We start from the raw sequence: 20,461 nt of genomic DNA on the forward strand, positions 1-20,461 counted from the left end.
GCACTCTCTGTGTCCTCTCGTTAGTCTGGCTAAGGGTTTATCTATCTTGTTGATTTTCTCAAAGAACCAACTTTTGGTTCTGTTGATTCTTTCTATGGTCCTTTTTGTTTCTACTTGGTTGATTTCAGCTCTGAGTTTGATTATTTCCTGCCTTCTACTCCTCCTGGGTGTATTTGCTTCTTTTTGTTCTAGAGCTTTTAGGTGTGCTGTCAAGCTGCTGACATATGCTCTTTCCTGTTTCTTTCTGCAGGCACTCAGCGCTATGAGTTTTCCTCTTAGCACAGCTTTCATTGTGTCCCATAAGTTTGGGTATGTTGTACCTTCATTTTCATTAAATTCTAAAAAGTTTTTAATTTCTTTCTTTATTTCTTCCTTGACCAGGTTATCATTGAGTAGAGCATTGTTCAATTTCCACGTATATGTGGGCATTCTTCCCTTATTGTTATTGAAGACCAGTTTTAGGCCGTGGTGGTCCGATAGCACGCATGGGATTATTTCTATCTTTCTGTACCTGTTGAGGCCCGTTTTTTGACCAACTATATGGTCAATTTTGGAGAAAGTACCATGAGGAGCTGAGAAGAAGGTATATCCTTTTGCTTTAGGATAGAATGTTCTATAAATATCCGTTAAGTCCATTTGGCTCATGACTTCTCTTAGTCTGTCGACATCACTGTTTAATTTCTGTTTCCATGATCTCTCCATTGATGAGAGTGGGGTGTTGAAATCTCCCACTATTATTGTGTGAGGTGCAATGTGTGTTTTGAGCTTTAGTAAGGTTTCTTTGACGTATGTAGGTGCCCTTGTATTTGGGGCATAGATATTTAGGATTGAGAGTTCATCTTGGTGGATTTTTCCTTTGATGAATATGAAGTGTCCTTCCTTATCTTTTTTGATGACTTTTAGTTGGAAATTGATTTTATTTGATATTAGAATGGCTACTCCAGCTTGCTTCTTCTGACCATTTGCTTGGAAAGTTGTTTTCCAGCCTTTCACTCTGAGGTAGTGTCTGTCTTTGTCTCTGAGGTGTGTTTCCTGTAGGCAGCAGAATGCAGGGTCCTCGTTGCATATCCAGTTTGTTAATCTATGTCTTTTTATTGGGGAGTTGAGGCCATTGATATTGAGAGATATTAAGGAATAGTGATTATTGCTTCCCGTTATATTCATATTTGGATGTGAGGTTATGTTTGTGTGCTTTCATTCTCTTTGTTTTGTTGCCAAGACGATTAGTTTCTTGCTTCTTCTAGGGTATAGCTTGCCTCCTTATGTTGGGCTTTACCATTTATTATCCTTTGTAGTGCTGGATTTGTAGAAAGATATTGTGTAAATTTGGTTTTGTCATGGAATATCTTGGTTTCTCCATCAATGTTAATTGAGAGTTTTGCTGGATACAGTAACCTGGGCTGGCATTTGTATTCTCTTAGGGTCTGTATGACATCAGTCCAGGATCTTCTGGCCTTCATAGTTTCTGCTGAAAAGTCTGGTGTGATTCTGATAGGTCTGCCTTTATATGTTACTTGACCTTTTTCCCTTACTGCTTTTAATATTCTTTCTTTATTTTGTGCGTTTGGTGTTTTGACTATTATGTGACGGGAGGTGTTTCTTTTCTGGTCCAATCTATTTGGAGTTCTGTAGGCTTCTTGTATGTCTATGGGTATCTCTTTTTTTAGGTTAGGGAAGTTTTCTTCTATGATTTTGTTGAAGATATTTACTGGTCCTTTGAGCTGGGAGTTTTCACTATCTTCTATTCCTATTATCCTTAGGTTTGATCTTCTCATTGAGTCCTGGATTTCCTGTATGTTTTGGACCAGTATCTTTTTCCGCTTTACATTATCTTTGACAGTTGAGTCAATGATTTCTATGGAATCTTCTGCTCCTGAGATTCTCTCTTCCATCTCTTGTATTCTGTTGGTGAAGCTTGTATCTACAGCTCCTTGTCTCTTCTTTTGGTTTTCTATATCCAGGGTTGTTTCCATGTGTTCTTTCTTGTTTGCTTCTATTTCCATTTTTAATTCCTTCAACTGTTTGATTGTGTTTTCCTGGAATTCTTTCAGGGATTTTTGTGTCTCCTCTCTATGGGCTTCTACTTGTTTATTTATGTTTTCCTGGAATTCTTTCACGGATTTTTGTGTCTCCTCTCTATGGGCTTCTACTTGTTTATTTATGTTTTCCTGGAATTCTTTCAGGCAGTTTTGCGATTCCTCTCTGTAGGCTTCTACTTGTTCTCTAAGGGAGTTCTTCACGTCTTTCTTGAAGTCCTCCAGTATCATGATCAAAAATGATTTTGAAACTAGATCTTGCTTTTCTGGTGTGTTTGGATATTCCATGTTTGTTTTGATGGGAGAATTGGGCTCCGATGGTGCCATGTAGTCTTGGTTTCTGTTGCTTGGGTTCCTGCGCTTGCCTCTCGCCATCAGATTATCTCTAGTGTTACTTTGTTCTGCTATTTCTGACAGTGGCTAGACTGTCCTATAAGCCTGTGTGTCAGGAGTGCTGTAGACCTGTTTTCCTCTCTTTCAGTCAGTTATGGGGACAGAGTGTTCTGCTTTCGGGCGTGTAGTTTTTCCTCTCTACAGGTCTTCAGCTGTTCCTGTGGGCCTGTGTCTTGAGTTCACCAGTCAGCTTTCTTGCAGCAGAAAATTTGGTCTTACCTGTGGTCCCGAGGCTCAAGTTCGCTCGTGGGGTGCTGCCCACGGGCTCTCTGCAGCGGCAGCAACCAGGAAGACCTGTGCCGCCCCTTCCGGGAGCTTCAGTGCACCAGGGTTCCAGATGGTCTTTGGCTTTTTCCTCTGGCGTCTGAGATGTGTGTGCAGAGAGCAGTCTCTTCTGGTTTCCCAGGCTTGTCTGCCTCTCTGAAGGTTTAGCTCTCCCTCCTACGGGATTTGGGTGCAGAGAACTGTTTATCTGTCTCTGTTCTTTTAATTATGCATTAAAAAGGATGGAATGAAGAAAGGGAGGAAGTGAGGAGAGAGGAAGATGATAGATGATAGATTAATGATAGATAGATAGATAGATAGATAGATAGATAGATAGATAGATAGACAGACAGACATGCACATATGTATATAAAACCAGGCAAAATATTTTCCCAATTGCCCTGTAAGTATGCTTATCTTCAAACTGGAGTTTACCCACATTCAGATTAGTACCTTGCCCAGGATTGTACAACCAGGAAGTGTTATCTAAACTTTCAGAGAGATTGCTATCTGCAATGTCTTGGTTCTCTATACTACCTCACGTATCACAGAAGGCCCATAGCAGTGCCCATCAGAATTTGCCTGTACTCTTACATGGAGATTGACCTGGCTTGCTTCCACCTATCTCACATTTTACCCCATTTTATACTCCCCCACTGACTCAGGTTGGTTTCGTAGTCTTCCCACTGGTGTCCAAGTCCTGACTCTACTCTCCTTCCTCAGTCATTCTCTGAGCACAAGCCCCGTGTTCACAGTTAATAGCATCTTGTTAGATACTCATTGTCTTGCCATAGTGACCACCATTTATTTCAGCTCTGCCTTCTCCAACACCAGTGCCCAATGTGTGTTCAGCCAGTTGTACAAACATAGCTCACCCTGTCTCATAGCATGGACCAGGTTGGACCTGCCATTTCATCCCTTAGCTTTGAAGGTGGATATAGAACTATGCCCATGGCATTTTCCTGGTGGAACTGTGGCTGAATTGTGCGTTTAAAGTATCTACTGTCTCTGCTTCAGTTCCAGGCAACAGTGTGCCTCAAGAAAAAAAAGCTTACAACTCAAATAACAATAAGATCTTGTTCGCTAGATTGAATGTGGCTTTCAGCTACTTGGCAAGTCCTTTCTTACCTCTTATACCAACCTAGGGTGCTCTGTACAAATCAGAGGGGATAGGGGACATCAAGAGAACATGGCCCACTGAGTCAATTAAGCAGGGCTCACATGGGTTCACAGAGACTAAAATGGCAATCATGGGGCCTGTATGGGTCTCTGCCAGGTACTCCGCATAGATTATAGATATAGATTATAGATATAGATGATATAGATACAAATTATATAGATGATATATAGATTAGATATAGATATCAATATAGATATAGGTGTAGATGATAGATAGATATGGTTTAGATAGAAATATAGATTAGATATAGAGGTGGAGGAAGAGGTAGGATAGAGATAGAACTAGATAGAGTCATATCTAATATTTATTATTTCTGTTAGCCTGGTCGCTTTGCGGGACTCCTAACAGTGGGAGCTGGAGTGTCTCTTCTTCTTTTGCCTGTTCCTGGGGCTCAATTCCTCCTTTTTGGTTTCCTTGTCTGGCCTCAATATGAAGGCTTTAGCCTGGCTTATCTTGTTTTGTCCGGTCTTCCTGTCTTCTCTTGGAGACCTGCTTTTTCCATAGAGAAAAGGGAGGAGGAGTGCATCTGGGAGAGAGGGGAGAGGGATAGCTTGGAGGAATAGAGGGAGGAGAAACTGTGGTTGGGATGTAAAGCAAAGTTAAGGAGGAAATATGAGTAATTTAAAAGTTCGGTAAAGTAGAAAAAAGGGAAAAGAAAAAGAAACTCTGACTGCTAGCCTACAGAAGGTGTCCCCGATCTTCTCCTCAGACCTAAGCAACCACTTCCTTCTCCTTTCTCCCACATCATTCTCAAGGCCCTTCTCCCTACACAACTCCCAGTGAACTGAAGCAGATGTGCTTGTATTTAAACTCCAGAGGAAACAACCACATCTTCTCATTTCAGAGTTTATGGGCTTTAAAATCAGCTCTTCTCTTCCAAGAGAAAGAAGTTGAGAGACTGACGGATCTGAACACATTTCTCACCCTTATAATTTTATATTTGGGTATATACTATTTGGTGACTTAACCATTCAGTTAGTTTCCACATCTCTAAGATTAAGCCCCCAAGCCTGATTAGAGAGAGCCCATTAGATCCCAACAATACACACCACACAGTTTTAGGTAGGTATGTTGTTGGGATTACACTGATCCTATGTTAGTAAAAATCATGCTTCTTTGTCTTGAATGCACAGTTCATCATGGGTGTGTATGTGGCAAAGGAGTTGGCCATCTGGAAACAGAGGAAGGGAGAGATCAGCATCCCATTACCCACTTCAAGGGCAGGCCTTTACCCAGTGGTCCCGTGTTCTCCCACTAGATCTCAAGAGCCACTGCTCCTATCACACCCAACAAACACATGCTGTTTACCAAGCCTTTAACACACGGTTGCTGTGGAAACAAATTTTAGGATTAAAATTGCAAGGTCAGGAGCACGAAGGACGAAAAATGAAGCCATGCAGTTTGGTATGAGATAATGAAGTTGACCAGAAAAGAGGACGAGCAAGGCTCTGAGAAAAACAGTAACGATAGTTGTCACAGACTCCAAATGGCATCCACAAAGCAATGCCACGCCACTCTTCCCAGGGTTGTATGCAAAGCAGTACCATTTTACGTAGTGTATCTAATACATTTAATGAAAGCAGACCAAATTGTAAGAACAGTTCCTAAGAAAGCATCTGCCCACCCAAGGGGACCTCTACAGACTAGCCCAAAGGCAGCGAATCAAATATGAGGTAGCCAGGGAAAACTACAGTTACATATCAGTAACTCCACCTGCTGACCATCACGATACCTCCTGTGGTTAAACATCCTTGAAATTAAGCTGACCTCACTGTATCAGAAACTAAGCTATCCAGGCATTCTCCCAAATGCCTATACAAACAAGTGGGCTAAAGCTGCTGAAGAAGACCTGATTATCATAACACTTGTATTGTTGGAACTATAGGAGGAAATACCAGTAAAGGAAGATCTAGCACGCCATGACATAAGACAGAAAAGGGGGTCACTTTACCTCATGAATATTTACTTATTTCATAAGTGCTCATTAAAACTTCTTTAAAATCTGGGTTTCAGAACCCACAAGACTTTCCCACCTTGGACTGGCCTACTCCGGTCTCTCTCTCTCCCCAAAGTGCTTGCTTTCCTTGGTTTTGCTTCCATTCCTTTGATAAAAACAAAACAGACCTCACAACCTCTTCAACAACATGACCTTTGATAGACATTCCACATCTAATCTAGAACAGTTCCCATGGGATGGGCCTGAGGATTGGCTGCAATAAATATGAAAACAATTGCCCTTGACCACAGGGTTGGCTATGGACATGACAGAGGTATGCCCCACCTCAGACTCCTCTGTCAGTTATAAAAAAGAATTAATTCCATAATTCCTGGGATTATCCTCCACCAGGAACATGTAAATATGGAGGTTTTAGTGGAATATTTGCTACAGAGGGAGAGCCAAACTAGGAAATGGTTGATAGAGTGAACCTTAGAGGTTTAAACAGTACAGCTTAAATAAACAAATCCCACAACCCCTGCTATTAGGAGACAATCCATTCTTTCACCTAAGACTAAGACCTCTGACTACCACACTGCTGAATCATAGAACCCAGTATACTACATATGTGCGAGATGTGTGTCACCAGCATTCCTTGGGTCTGGGTGAGACTTGACACCTTCCCAGAAGGGTGTCACCCTTCTCTCCTCACAGTTCCATCAGAGGCGTTTCCCACTCTTACCCCCAACATCCCAAGTTTCTCCACTGATCTGATGACTGCTTTCTATTGAGCCCAATAGGACAGTGCAATACGCGATACTCGAACTGGGGCTATAGCTCAGTGGTAGACGGCTTGCCATGCCTGCATGAATCCACAGGTTCTATCTACAGCATCATTAAATATATAAATATAAGCCTTGGATTGTGCTTGGGAGAAAGTATGATCCTTGTAAATTACTGTGAAGAAGTTCCTTTGTAAAGGCACAAAGGCCTTTGGAATAAAGTGGGGTAACTCATTCAGGCAGGACTCTTTCACCTTCCATGACTCCCTTTCTTTTCTTTCCCATACCTCCAACCTAGACCCACCCTACCCAGTGCATAATCACACTCATGCTGCCATCTGGCCTTTTTGAAAGATTCCATCTGTCGCTCCATCACTAAATTAAGTTTTCAAAATTGCTACCTTCCTGCACACTCTTTTTTCTAAGAAAAGCATCAAAACCATTACAGGAAGTTTTTCAAATAAAACGTATTCCCTTCTCATTAATCTACCATTACCCCCCAACTGATACCACTGCCTTCATCCAGTGTTAACTTGGAGCCAAATCCTCTCTTACTAAAGTTCATGCTCTGCTTCCTTCAGGCTACAAGACTTTGGTCAATTTATTTCCTGATACACTAGCAAAGCTCCTATAACCATACTGATTTCCTTTCTGTCCCTTATCTCTTGAATTTTGTTGTTGTGTCTAACATTTTTTTTAAGATTAGAATTATATGCCAAGAAATTCGCATGCTTAAACAGCATATCACTCACTGATCTTTAATATGTAAAATAAATCCTTAGTTTTTTTTGTGTTTTGATTTTAAGTAAATTGTACAATCATCACCATGATTGAGGTTTAGAATATTTTCATTGCCTTGAAACTGTCTCTTTGTGGGTAGAGACATTGCTCACTAATTAAGATTGTTTCTTGTTCCTCCAGAGGAACGGAGTTCAGTTCCCACACCCATGTCAGATGACTTATGGTGCAGGAGATCCAATGACCTCTTCTGTCTTCTTGGGTACCCACATCCGTGTGATGGTTGTGCACATGGAAACACACACACACACACACACACACACACACACACACACAAATACAATCTTTAAAATGAGTGGGGGATGGAGAGATGAAATGACATCATGGTTTAGAACATACAGTGTGCTCTTACAAAACACCCAAGTTGTTCCCAGCCCCTTTATCAATCAGCCAGTTTACAGCCACCAATACCTCCAGCTCTAAGACGGTCATCCGCACTCACATGAACATACTTACTTACAAATACGTGCACAAAGGTGAAAATGATAAAACTGAACAAAGGGCTATTCTTTGTGACCATGTGCAGTTGGTCTTAACGTCCACCTTCAGCCCCACTTTGTGAGGCCGCCCACTTGTAGGCTCTGCACGTCCCACATGTGGGTAATCCTAGAAGACTTCGGTTTTACACACTTCTCTTATTAGTCTTCATCTTTGGTATACACAGGTTCCGTCACAGTGCCCTCCCTTCTTCGAACCTGGATAGATGCTGCACTGCCGTTCTACCACCATGGTTGTTAATGCTGTTGCCTTGAGGAGCAGCCTAACCCAGAGCATAAATTTCCTTGAATTCCTTCTGATCTGTGGTTTTCATCTTCATTACTCAGACTCTCCAGGCGGACCTTCAGGCTTCAACTCTTCCTTGGTCGCTTTGCACAGCTATCATTTTTTTTCTGACCACAAAAAGATGAAAAGTCTTTATGAAAAGCACTGGACACGTTTGGCAAAAAAAAAAACAAAATGTTCCTTGAAAATAAAATGATGGATTGGGTATGACTACTTACACTTCTCTTTACCAAAAACAATTACCAAGAGTCGCCCTCGGGTGGGAGAGAGAGAACTGGATGGGTAGCCTGCTGATTTCCACAGATTATATGCCAGAGTAGCTAGCTGCTGGCTAGCTGGACACAGCTATACTGATTTTTAGAAAACCCACTGTCATCACAAACCGATGTTTTCAGTAACTGAATCCTTTAAGGATGGACTCAATGTCTACTAACTAAAATGTGTTCCTGTCCCGGTATCTGGCTAATATCTCACAGGCAGGGACAGCTGAGCAGATGAATAAGTGGCTACATGTGGAAGGCTACAAGTATTTGGGACCCTTGACAGAGAAATCTCAGGATAACCAAGAGTCAAGGAGCTAATGTTAGCTTCAATAGCTAATGGCAGTTGGCACATAAAGCCAAAACATTTTTTAAAACAGACTTTCACTTTTTACACAATGATTTGTCAAAACCACAAAGAACAATGATAAGAATGTATCAGTACACAATGTGAAGTGAGTCTCCCATATGTACACAGAAATATGCCCTGCTTGATCCAGGCTACCTTGGTCACATTTGAGGGCAATCTTACCTGTCACTTCTTCCTCTGGCTAGCATTTCTTTACATCATCTGTAAATGACATTCCCGTTTGAATTTATCTTATCATAAGAAATCTTCTGATAAATACCTGCTAAGCACAGGCCTTGTTTTAAGAACTTTTGACAAAGCAGCAAGCAACATGGAAGAAAAACCACCCTGCATCCTTGGGCCTTGCTGTCTGATGGATCACGTGTCATGGAGTTTTGCTGTTTCAGTGTGTGAATTCCAAATACCAGGGAGCCAAAAATCAATCCTGTTGTAGCTGCAATATCAAGATAATGAGGGAATCATTGTTAAACTGAGTGCCCACTGGTTGGATAAATGTATCAGAAAGCCACTCTTCACCCAGCACGTCAGGGGCTGCCACAGAGACCGCCCCAATAGAAACCTAACCATCCTATCAGAGCGTTTTCTGCCCAGTTCAAAGGTTAGGTTAGGTTAGCTAACTCAGCCAAGGTCACAGTGCTAACAAAAATGAAGTATCCTGGGCTGGGCAGATGTCTCACTAAATAGACACTTACCTTCAAATAAGATCACTGGGATTTGTTCTTAAGACCCACAGGGTAGAGAGCACCAACTCTCATGATTTGTCCTCTGATGTTTACATGCTTATTCATGAGTAAACACCACACACACACACACACACACACACACACACACAAACACACACACACACAGACACACACATACCCCAAAATAGATAGATAGATGATAGATTAAAATATACTTTTTAAATTTTAAATGAAATACCAAGAATTGAAATGCATTTATTTAATATAGAAATTACACTCTCTCTCTCTCTCTCTCTCTCTCTCTCTCTCTCTCTCTCTCTGTGTGTGTGTGTGTGTGTGTGTGTGTGTGATTGAAAACATTTGGAAGTTTGTTTCAGAAGTGACTGCTCATGATGAGAAAGAAAAAGAGAGAAAAGAGCAAATACAGAAGCAGAAACAAAAGAACATAGTTGTTGTTTGCCTTTGACAATTAAGCAGATGGAACCTAGAGAGTCATTCTTCATTGTGTGCTCCTTTCCTTCCTAAAATGCGTAAATGTCCCCAACCCTAAGAAAAGTAAGAACAAAGGGGTACACGCAAATGTCCCCAGTCCTAAGAATAATGAGAACAAAGGGGTGCAGAATACTGAATGCATGATTTAGCATTAACCTAGAACTATTGGAACGATTCTATATTAACAAGGAATTCTGAGTATTGTATATACTGCTTACTAATTATTGCTTAGCTGAATCACATTCTCTCAAATGTCCATAATGGATCCAAGGTCCCTATAAGTCAGCGTAAGCGTCCTTTAAGTATCACAGTCTCTAACGGGAAGCAGAGCTACAGACTTAGCTTAAGGAATGGGAATAAATTTAGAAAAGCCGGTCTAGAACTGAAATGTTTTCCTTGTCAGATTTTCTCTTCAAGTTTTTATCCTGTAAATCCATGTCATTGAGGGACAACGCCAGCTTTTGTTATATTTCCGGATCATTCCAGAAGACCCTGTATCAGTTATTATTTATCTGATCGAATGGTGGAGAAGAAATCAGTCTGCATTTGAAAAATGAGCTTTGCCGTGTTTAGTGGATGCCTGTCAGAAAGTCACACCAACAGGAAGGTTAGAGAAGAAGAGGAGAGGGGAGGTGAGGGGTGTGAAGGGGAGGGAGGGAAGAGGAGGGGAGGGAGGAGAGAGGAGAGGGAGGAAGTGTGTTCTCACACACGTGGGTGGGTAAGCATCTTCAGAAAGGCCCTCAGCAGCTCTGGGGTAGCTGCAGCCTGTACCATGGAAACTGGTTACCATGGAAAGCAAGCACTATTGTGACGAGCTAAAGAAAAGCCTCATGTAAAATCATCTTCCCATGTAACCTTACACTTTCCAGCATTTTTTAAAAAATGACAGGATTAGAGCACAGTCCTCTGGGGAGTCTCAGGCCTCTCAATGATCTTCCGCAACAATCTAGAAATCGAGATGATAAACTGCTGGGCAGCGTGTACCTTGCTAAAGGGCTTGACAAGCAGTTAGGTGGAGAAATTGCCCCCATCGTTTATCTATGGACTACACAGCACACTATTAAATATTTTTTCTGTTAAAACCTACAAAGTATTACAAATGAAGAGCAAACATGGCTAAAATTAACTTAAAGCGGATGGTTCTCGACTTCCCAAAATCAGAATTGATGGGTTTCATCTGAGTTATCTGTTAATAGGCTTTCTCCGTGCCCTGTGCTGCCATAATCTGCAAGGCTCCGGACAAACCAGTACATTTGTTTATCTTTATCACTCTTTGCTTACTAAAGAAGTTGCTTTTATTAAAGAGATCCATCACCAGCCCGCTCACGGTTTAATAGCCTGTGTGTGCTGCATGCAAGGTGGGGGGGGGCAAAAAAATGCGGATAAAGGGTGAGAGACCTGTTTCACACAAGCCCCCCAAAGCATTGGAAAAGTAATAAAAGACACTTTCACTAATACATATGATGTTGGACATATATACATGTGCATACATATATATGAATCAGGCAGAAGACTTGGTTCCGAAATTATTAACACAAAGCCTTTCTGAATACGAATGCAGAACGGTGCCTTCGCCCAATTTTCCTCCTCCGGTCGCTTTAATGAACAGTCAAGAGATGCTAAGTGAAGAGACAGGAAGTATATTATGTGTCTCACACATGCCCCCTCCCCCTCTCGCGATCTCTCACATACTTGAATGGGAAAGCCAGATACGGGTGGGTACATCATAGTCCAGCCATGAAGCCCACCCAAGCAGTGATTGGTTGGTTAGACCCTTCATTAGCTTGGCTCCCGAAACGCTCTCTTGTCGGCCATCTCTCGTTGCCAAAACACAACATCATATTTTATCTCATCTTATGGGATTAAAAATATTGATTGAAAATTTCACTGGAAGCTTTTCTTAAAAAGACACTTTCTCCCAATCCTTTTCTTTCTACTCTGGTGCGAGTCAGCTATTTTTCTTGCCAAAATGCAGGAAAGCAATTAGGCTCAAGGGTTTTCTAAGCTATACCAGTTCAGGGCAAATCTATTGAACTTTGCTGAGAAATTCTTGTACATGCACTGTGAAATTTTTGATGGTTTTATGCTCTTTCTTGATAACGACTTAGTTTTAAAAACCTGTGCAACCTGCGTGCCGTCTGCCTTCCAAAGGAGGCCGTCCAATTAAAGAGCCGCATCATTAAAGGGGAAAGCCATGAAATCTACTCTGTAAACGGCTGCGGCTTCAAGTAGACACTGGGCAGAACCGGAGCTAACATGCAAACGGCATTTAGCAGAAGCAGCCCGGGTTAGTGGAAAAGGCTGAGGCAACGTGCTCCTCCCAGTTTCTCAAGTACCCGCAGGAGGAAGAAACAGATCGGCGGTCCCTGTCGCAGGTGATCACAATCACGTTTCAGAGAGAACATATGGCTGTGTTTATAGCCATCAGGAGGCGTTTCACAGAGCTACGACACCATGTGTCCACCAACTAGCCTGCCTGATTGCAGCTAATTAGAGTGGAGATGAGAAGCATTTTAAAAATAGTATTAAGGCATGGGGTTGCCCAAAGTCCCCAAGCCTATTTTTTAATGATTTACTTATTTTGTGTGTGTGTGTGTGTGTGTGTGTGTGTGTGAGAGAGAGAGAGAGAGAGAGAGAGAGAGAGAGAGAGAGAGAGAGAGATTGATTCCCAGAACTGGAGTTACAGACAGTTGCAAGCTGCCATGTGGGTGCTGGAAGTTGAACCTGGGTCCATTGAAAGAGCACCCAGAGTGCTTAACCGCTCCACGTCCCCAAGCCTATTTTTAAGAGTAGATAACAAGAATGAGTAATATAATATGACAAGTCAGAGGTGCGCATTTTGCACAAGCCTTTCCCTAAGAAGGGAGACCTAATACAATTATAATGCCAATGAAATAAAGAAGCAAGAATTACATAAATGCTAAGACATGCTGACCTGGGAAGCCTACAGAGGTAAGACATTATTTGAAAGTCCCTAAAGCATCTTTTTAGAGGAAACATTCTAAAACAAAATATCAGAACATCATAACGAATCACACTGTACAGTGAGCAAACTCAGCCATACAGAGACTTGAGTCCTGTGACATAGACCTGAAATCACAGCTACCAGAGAGATGGAAGCAGGAGGAACGCAAATCTGAAGCCAGTCTGAACTGGAGAATGAATTTGAGGCCAGCGTAGGGTGACAGCGTAGACAGTGAGACCCTGTCTCAAAACAAAAGTACAAGGGAGATGTAGCTATAACAATGGTAGACTGTTTGCCTTGTATGTGAGAGGGTTCAGCATTCAGTGCTGCAGAAATAAACCCACACATGGCTCTGTTCTGCTTCACTGAGTATGTGTTTTAACCCACCTTATGGCCCAACGGGATTCTTCTCCTTCTTTTTAATGCTTAAGTAAAGTACAAGGAGTGTAAGTCACAGACTGTCTTCCACAGTGTAGCAGACGACCTGAGATTTCTAACACGTCCCTTTCTGGTTCTGCAGAATTTCTTCCACAGGCCTCTAGAAAAATAAATAATAATAAGGACTTGGCTGTAGATGATCCTTCAGAGAGTGCGCCCAGGCCTCCTCCAGTTGAAACCTCAGCTTCATAATTCCCCTCTTTGTACAGCGTGCGGTGTGCATCGCCAACGGGCGGCTCTCGGTGTGTGATTTCGTGTGCGCCCATCATCTCTTCCAGACACTTCTTCCTCCGGGCTCTTTCAAAGACTGAGGCCACGCACATTGGTAATTGTGTCATTTTTCCCCCTCTATTTCTCTGCTTTGCTGAAGCCAGACTCTAATGACATTAGATAGGTCGCATGATGGCGATTTAACGGCCTGAACTCCAACCACAGGTATATCACTGTGGTCGCCTTGGGATCTGTTCTCATTGCAGTGGCATGACAGAAAATGCCAGCAGAGGCACAATGGATGGCTCACGGAAGTATTGGAGACAGTGTTATCTGTGAGCACAGAGGATGCTGACCCCAATACCCGGATCAGCCAGCAGCTAGGTGGTTACTCTGCTGCCCCTCTCTCTGACGCTACCCTCACAGATAACAAAGAACCTTCCTCAACGGCATCCACTGCTGTCCCCTGTGAATGGCCACACATGCCATGAATACATGGACACACACACACACACACACACACACACACACACCGTGCATAGACAAAGCCCTACCAATGGCTTTTTGTCTCTAAGAAAAGGAACATAAACTTTTAAATTAAAATACATAGGCACCAAGGGGCTAAGGATTGTGGCTCAGTCAGTAAAGGACCTACTGTGAAAACATGCGGAACTCAGTTTGGATGCCAAGAACCCATGCAACAAAGCCAAACTTGATGCTATGCTTTTAATCCTGGCACTGCAGAGACAGAGACAGAGACAGAGGGAGCCTTGGAACTCACTGGACAGGCCGCCGGTGAGCATCACAGCCAACCTCCGTGCCAATGAAAGGCTGTCTCAAAATGAGTGAGGTGGATGGTCCATGAGCAATGAAATTGTAAGTTTACCAATGGCACGTGAACATACACATACACTAAAACAAACATGACGATTAAATGAAGGAATTCTCAAGGCATCTTGAAAGGAAAAGACCATAAATTAAAGCATTAAGATGTTTATAAAATGAGCTGCTATTTATGGGTCATCTTGGTTATCAACTTGACATTTGGAACCAACGAAGAGTCAAGCAACTCGGTATGCCTGTAGGGGGTTTTCTGGACCAGACCATCTGAGGTTGGAATGCACACATTAAATCGGGGCCACCCTTTTTGTGGCAGCCCACATAAAAGAACATGGAAGGAGGAAGCTCTTTGTCATCTTGCTTTTGCCTGCTTGCCCTCACTCTGGCTGGCAATTTCATCTATCCTGCTGCCGAGGCATCCCTTCACTGTTATTGGAATCTACTCTTTCAGGATTCCAACACAGAGCAAAAACACCACACATAACCAGCCTCGTGACTGAACAACTACTGTATTCTCGGCCTTTCCACAGGCAGACAGTCACTGTTGGACCAGCCAGACTGCAGCCGATAAGCCACTCTAATAAATCCTTTTTAGTATATGTATATGTGTGTACATGTATGCATTCACAAATGCAGGTGTGTTTGTTCTATCAGCCTGCTTCTTCTAGAGACTTCTGACTAACTCAGCTCCATACTGTGTTATCCACAGTTATACACTGACTGTGTATTCCAGCTGTGGTTACCATTTCTGTGTCTCAGGGAATTTCATAGCATAGCACTCTACAGTTTTTAAAAAGACAATACAACAATGTCACTGAATCAGAAGATCACATGTGTATGTCCATATGTGCGTATGTTTTATATTGTATGTAAATATACTTTTTAGATATAAAATATAGAGATATATTAATTTTCGAGAAGGATGCCATACAACTATCAGTAGATATTATTGTTATGTTAATTTTTGTTGTGATTAGCTCAAAAACAGTGGCCAACAAGTTACAGCCCATTGACAAAAGCTGGTCCATAAAAGGCCAAATGAATCCGTTATATATTATTCTGGGCTTTAGAAAACCAATAAGAGTTGAATAAATGACACAAACATTATATTGCTCTACTTCTTTAGAAATGATATCATTTGATTCAAAAGGAACACCAATTCCTGAAAAAGGACACTCTGATCTAGTCAGTGGAAATACTATAATTCTACTTCCCTCTGGGAGGTTTGTAGTGCACCCTTTCATGAAAAACTTTGAGAAGTCTTAAGTAGAGGAAGCCTATGTAAGATTTATTTCCCAGACTTACTTGCCCAATTTTTTTCTCTATCAAAATGTATTAACAAGATAGATAAACCCTTAGCCGGACTAACGAGAGGACACAGAGAGTGCGTCCAAATTAACAAAATCAGAAATGAAAAGGGAGACATAACTACAGATTCAGAGGAAATTCAAAAAATCATCAGATCTTACTATAAAAACCTATATTCAACAAAACTTGAAAATCTTCAGGAAATGGACAATTTCCTAGACAGATACCAGGTATCGAAGTTAAATCAGGAACAGATAAACCAGTTAAACAGCCCCATAACTCCTAAGGAAATAGAAGCAGTCATTAAAGGTCTCCCAACCAAAAAGAGCCCAGGTCCAGACGGGTTTAGTGCAGAATTCTATCAAACCTTCATAGAAGACCTCATACCAATATTATCCAAACTATTCCACAAAATTGAAACAGATGGATCACTACCGAATCCCTTCTACGAAGCCACAATTACTCTTATACCTAAACCACACAAAGACACAACAAAGAAAGAGAACTTCAGACCAATTTCCCTTATGAATATCGACACAAAAATACTCAATAAAATTCTGGCAAACCGAATTCAAGAGCACATCAAAACAATCATCCACCATGATCAAGTAGGCTTCATCCCAGGCATGCAGGGATGGTTTAATATACGGAAAACCATCAACGTGATCCATTATATAAACAAACTGAAAGAACAGAACCACATGATCATTTCATTAGATGCTGAGAAAGCATTTGACAAAATTCAACACCCCTTCATGATAAAAGTCCTGGAAAGAATAGGAATTCAAGGCCCATACCTAAACATAGTAAAAGCCATATACAGCAAACCAGTTGCTAACATTAAACTAAATGGAGAGAAACTTGAAGCAATCCCACTAAAATCAGGGACTAGACAAGGCTGCCCACTCTCTCCCTACTTATTCAATATAGTTCTTGAAGTTCTAGCCAGAGCAATCAGACAACAAAAGGAGATCAAGGGGATACAGATCGGAAAAGAAGAGGTCAAAATATCACTATTTGCAGATGATATGATAGTATATTTAAGTGATCCCAAAAGTTCCACCGGAGAACTACTAAAGCTGATAAACAACTTCAGCAAAGTGGCTGGGTATAAAATTAACTCAAATAAATCAGTTGCCTTCCTCTATACAAAAGAGAAACAAGCCGAGAAAGAAATTAGGGAAACGACACCCTTCATAATAGACCCAAATAATATAAAGTACCTCGGTGTGACTTTAACAAAGCATGTAAAAGATCTGTACAATAAGAACTTCAAGACACTGAGGAAAGAAATTGAAGAAGACCTCAGAAGATGGAAAGATCTCCCATGCTCATGGATTGGCAGGATTAATATAGTAAAAATGGCCATTTTACCAAAAGCAATCTACAGATTCAATGCAATCCCCATCAAAATACCAATCCAATTCTTCAAAGAGTTAGACAGAACAATTTGCAAATTCATCTGGAATAACAAAAAACCCAGGATAGCTAAGCTATCCTCAACAATAAAAGGACTTCAGGGGGAGTCACTATCCCTGAACTCAAGCAGTATTACAGAGCAATAGTGATAAAAACTGCATGGTATTGGTACAGAGACAGAGAGATAGACCAATGGAATAGAATTGAAGACCCAGAAATGAACCCACACACCTATGGTTACTTGATTTTTGACAAAGGAGCCAAAACCATCCAATGGAAAAAAGATAGCATTTTCAGCAAATGGTGCTGGTTCAACTGGAGGGCAACATGTAGAAGAATGCAGATCGATCCATGCTTATCACCCTGTACAAAGCTTAAGTCCAAGTGGATCAAGGACCTCCACATCAAACCAGACAAACTCAAACTAATAGAAGAAAAACTAGGGAAGCATCTGGAACACATGGGCACTGGAGAAACGTTCCTGAACAAAACACCAATGGCTTACGCTCTAAGATCAAGAATCGACAAATGGGATCTCATAAAACTGCAAAGCTTCTGTAAGGCAAAGGACACTGTGGTTAGGACAAAACGGCAATCAACAGATTGGGAAAAGATCTTTACCAATCCTACAACAGATAGAGGCCTTATATCCAAAATATACAAAGAACTCAAGAAATTAGACCGCAGGGAAACAAATAACCCTATTAAAAAATGGGGTTCAGAGCTAAACAAAGAATTCACAGCTGAGGAATGCCAAATGGCTGAGAAACACCTAAAGAAATGTTCAATATCTTTAGTCATAAGGGAAATGCAAATCAAAACAACCCTGAGATTTCACCTCACACCAGTGAGAATGGCTAAGATCAAAAACTCAGGTGTCAGCAGATGCTGGCGAGGATGTGGAGAAAGAGGAACACTCCTCCATTGTTGGTGGGATTGCAGACTGGTACAACCATTCTGGAAATCAGTCTGGAGGTTCCTCAGAAAATTAGACACTGAACTGCCTGAGGATCCAGCTATACCTCTCTTGGGCATATACCCAAAAGATGCCTCAACATATAAAAGAGACACGTGCTCCACTATGTTCATTGCAGCCTTATTTATAATAGCCAGAAACTGGAAAGAACCCAGATGCCCTTCAACAGAGGAATGGATACAGAAAATGTGGTACATCTACACAATGGAATACTACTCAGCTATCAAAAACAACGACTTTATGAAATTCGTAGGCAAATGGTTGGAACTGGAAAATATCATCCTGAGTGAGCTAACCCAATCACAGAAAGACATACATGGTATGCACTCATTGATAAGTGGCTATTAGCCCAAATGCTTGAATTACCCTAGATCCCTAGAACAAACGAAACTCAAGACGGATGATCAAAATGTGAATGCTTCACTCCTTCTTTAAATGAGGAAAAAGAATACCCTTGGCAGGGAAGGGAGAGGCAAAGATTAAAACAGAGACTGAAGGAACACCCATTCAGAGCCTGCCCCACATGTGGCCCATACATATACAGCCACCCAATTAGACAAGATGGATGAAGCAAAGAAGTGCAGACTGACAGGAGCCGGATGTAGATCGCTCCTGAGAGACACAGCCAGAATACAGCAAATACAGAGGCGAATGCCAGCAGCAAACCACTGAACTGAGAATAGGACCCCCATTGAAGGAATCAGAGAAAGAACTGGAAGAGCTTGAAGGGGCTCGAGACCCCATATGTACAACAATGTCAAGCAACCAGAGCTTCCAGGGACTAAGCCACTACCTAAAGACTATACATGGACTGACCCTGGACTCTGACCTCATAGGTAGCAATGAATATCCTAGTAAGAGCATCAGTGGAAGGGGAAGCCCTGGGTCCTGATAAGACTGAACCCCCAGTGAACTAGACTGTGGCGGGGAGGGCGGCAATGGGGGGAGGGTTGGGAGGGGAACACCCATAAGGAAGGGGAGGGGGGAGGGGGATGTTTGCCCGGAAACCGGGAAAGGGAATAACACTCGAAATGTATATAAGAAATACTCAAGTTAATAAAAAAAAACAGTTTAAAATAAAAAAAAATAAATATAAATGTCTATTTTTAAATTTCAAAAAAAATGTATTAACAAAAACAACCAATCCACTGAATGTGCACCATGCCTTTAGTGGTACAGTGACATTCAAATGCTTCACTCTGCAGCCCCCTTGTGTTCAGCCTAGCCCTGTGCTAGTGATGAGCAATGGGGGACAGAATTCCTAGAGGCCTGTTCCCTTCCAAGATAAACAAGGAAGCCCTACTTTATTGTTTCATGACTGCCTGTTCTAGATTGGATCCTAAATATTCCCAGAAGTAAGGCGTCAGATGCCATCCTGTGGTGATGTTGGGAGGTAGTCGAATCTTTAAGAGCTGAGATCCAAAGGGAGGAAGTTAGGTCATTGGGTTCTGTCCTTTGAAGGGGATGCTGGGAAACTGAGTCACCAGTCTTTGCTCCCTAAATACAACTTTGCTCTACCTACACCCTTCCTAATGACATTCTGCCTCCCATGGCCCCAAAGAACAGAGCAGAATGACAGTGAATGAATTGAAACCAGGAAAAGGAGAGTCAAAATTTGTTCTTCATTTTTAAGTTATCTTAGATCTTTTGTCACTGTACTAGATTCAAGTACAATGTTCTAGCAACTAGATCATTACCTAACATATTGCTTTTCCCTTCACCTTTCCTCCTAGCTATAAATCATAGTATAAGGGTTACTTTGTGATTATAGGGTTAAGGAATGATGGTTTTGCCTTTTTAGTACTACAGGGGAAGTAAGGTGGCAAAAATATGGGATTTCAACTGAACCACTAAGACAGAATGATTCTGATAGACTTTCAACTGTCTACTCTTGGATTTATTATTGTATTCAATGAACAATTGCTTCCTGTTTACGGCAAGGTAGTATTCAAACAAGTACCTCCTGGATTTTAGGAAGTGGTTTAAGTATCTGGGGATTTTTTTAAATAGAAATTCTGATTAAGAAGGTCTGGACTGGGACCTGAGATTCAAAGACGTAATGTTTTTTGTTGAGTTGGACATTGAACATCAAGCCAAGAGCTTTCTGATTCACCAAACAAAACAACATTGTACCCCACATAACCCTAGAAACCCATCTTCTGGAGGACAGATTCTGTCCCTGTGTATTATTCAACTATTTTTTTAGATGTCAGAATTCAGGAGTAATAATATATTATAGATTTATTGGGCTCTCCGTGGGTCAGATTTTGCCAAGGGCTCATAACTTGTTAACTACTATCTATGAGTTAATCACAACAAAAATTCCTT

General features: G+C 41.5%; 1 protein-coding gene across 10 annotated transcripts in view; it reads right to left on the reverse strand.

Annotated features, from left to right (window-relative positions):
• The window catches only part of LOC102553943 (uncharacterized), a 174,592-nt gene that overhangs the window by 27,171 nt on the left and 126,960 nt on the right, over positions 1-20,461 (reverse strand). For 3 of the 10 annotated variants that reach the window (XR_015672501.1, XR_015672496.1, XR_015672500.1), the window contains 3 exons: positions 13,330-13,480; positions 9,062-9,235; positions 7,315-8,279 (listed from right to left, as the gene is read on the reverse strand). The gene's annotated coding sequence lies outside the window, so the exon portion shown is untranslated. Of the gene's footprint in view, positions 1-7,314; positions 8,280-8,964; positions 9,236-13,067; positions 13,182-13,329; positions 13,481-20,461 lie in introns of those variants that run through there. The other 7 variants (XR_015672499.1, XM_087637868.1, XR_015672492.1 and 4 more) reach the window with 5 other exon arrangements.

This window comes from Rattus norvegicus, chromosome 2 (assembly GCF_021556685.1).
Source record: "Rattus norvegicus strain SHRSP/BbbUtx chromosome 2, alternate assembly SHRSP_T2T, whole genome shotgun sequence".
NCBI classification, from domain to species: domain Eukaryota; kingdom Metazoa; phylum Chordata; class Mammalia; order Rodentia; family Muridae; genus Rattus; species Rattus norvegicus.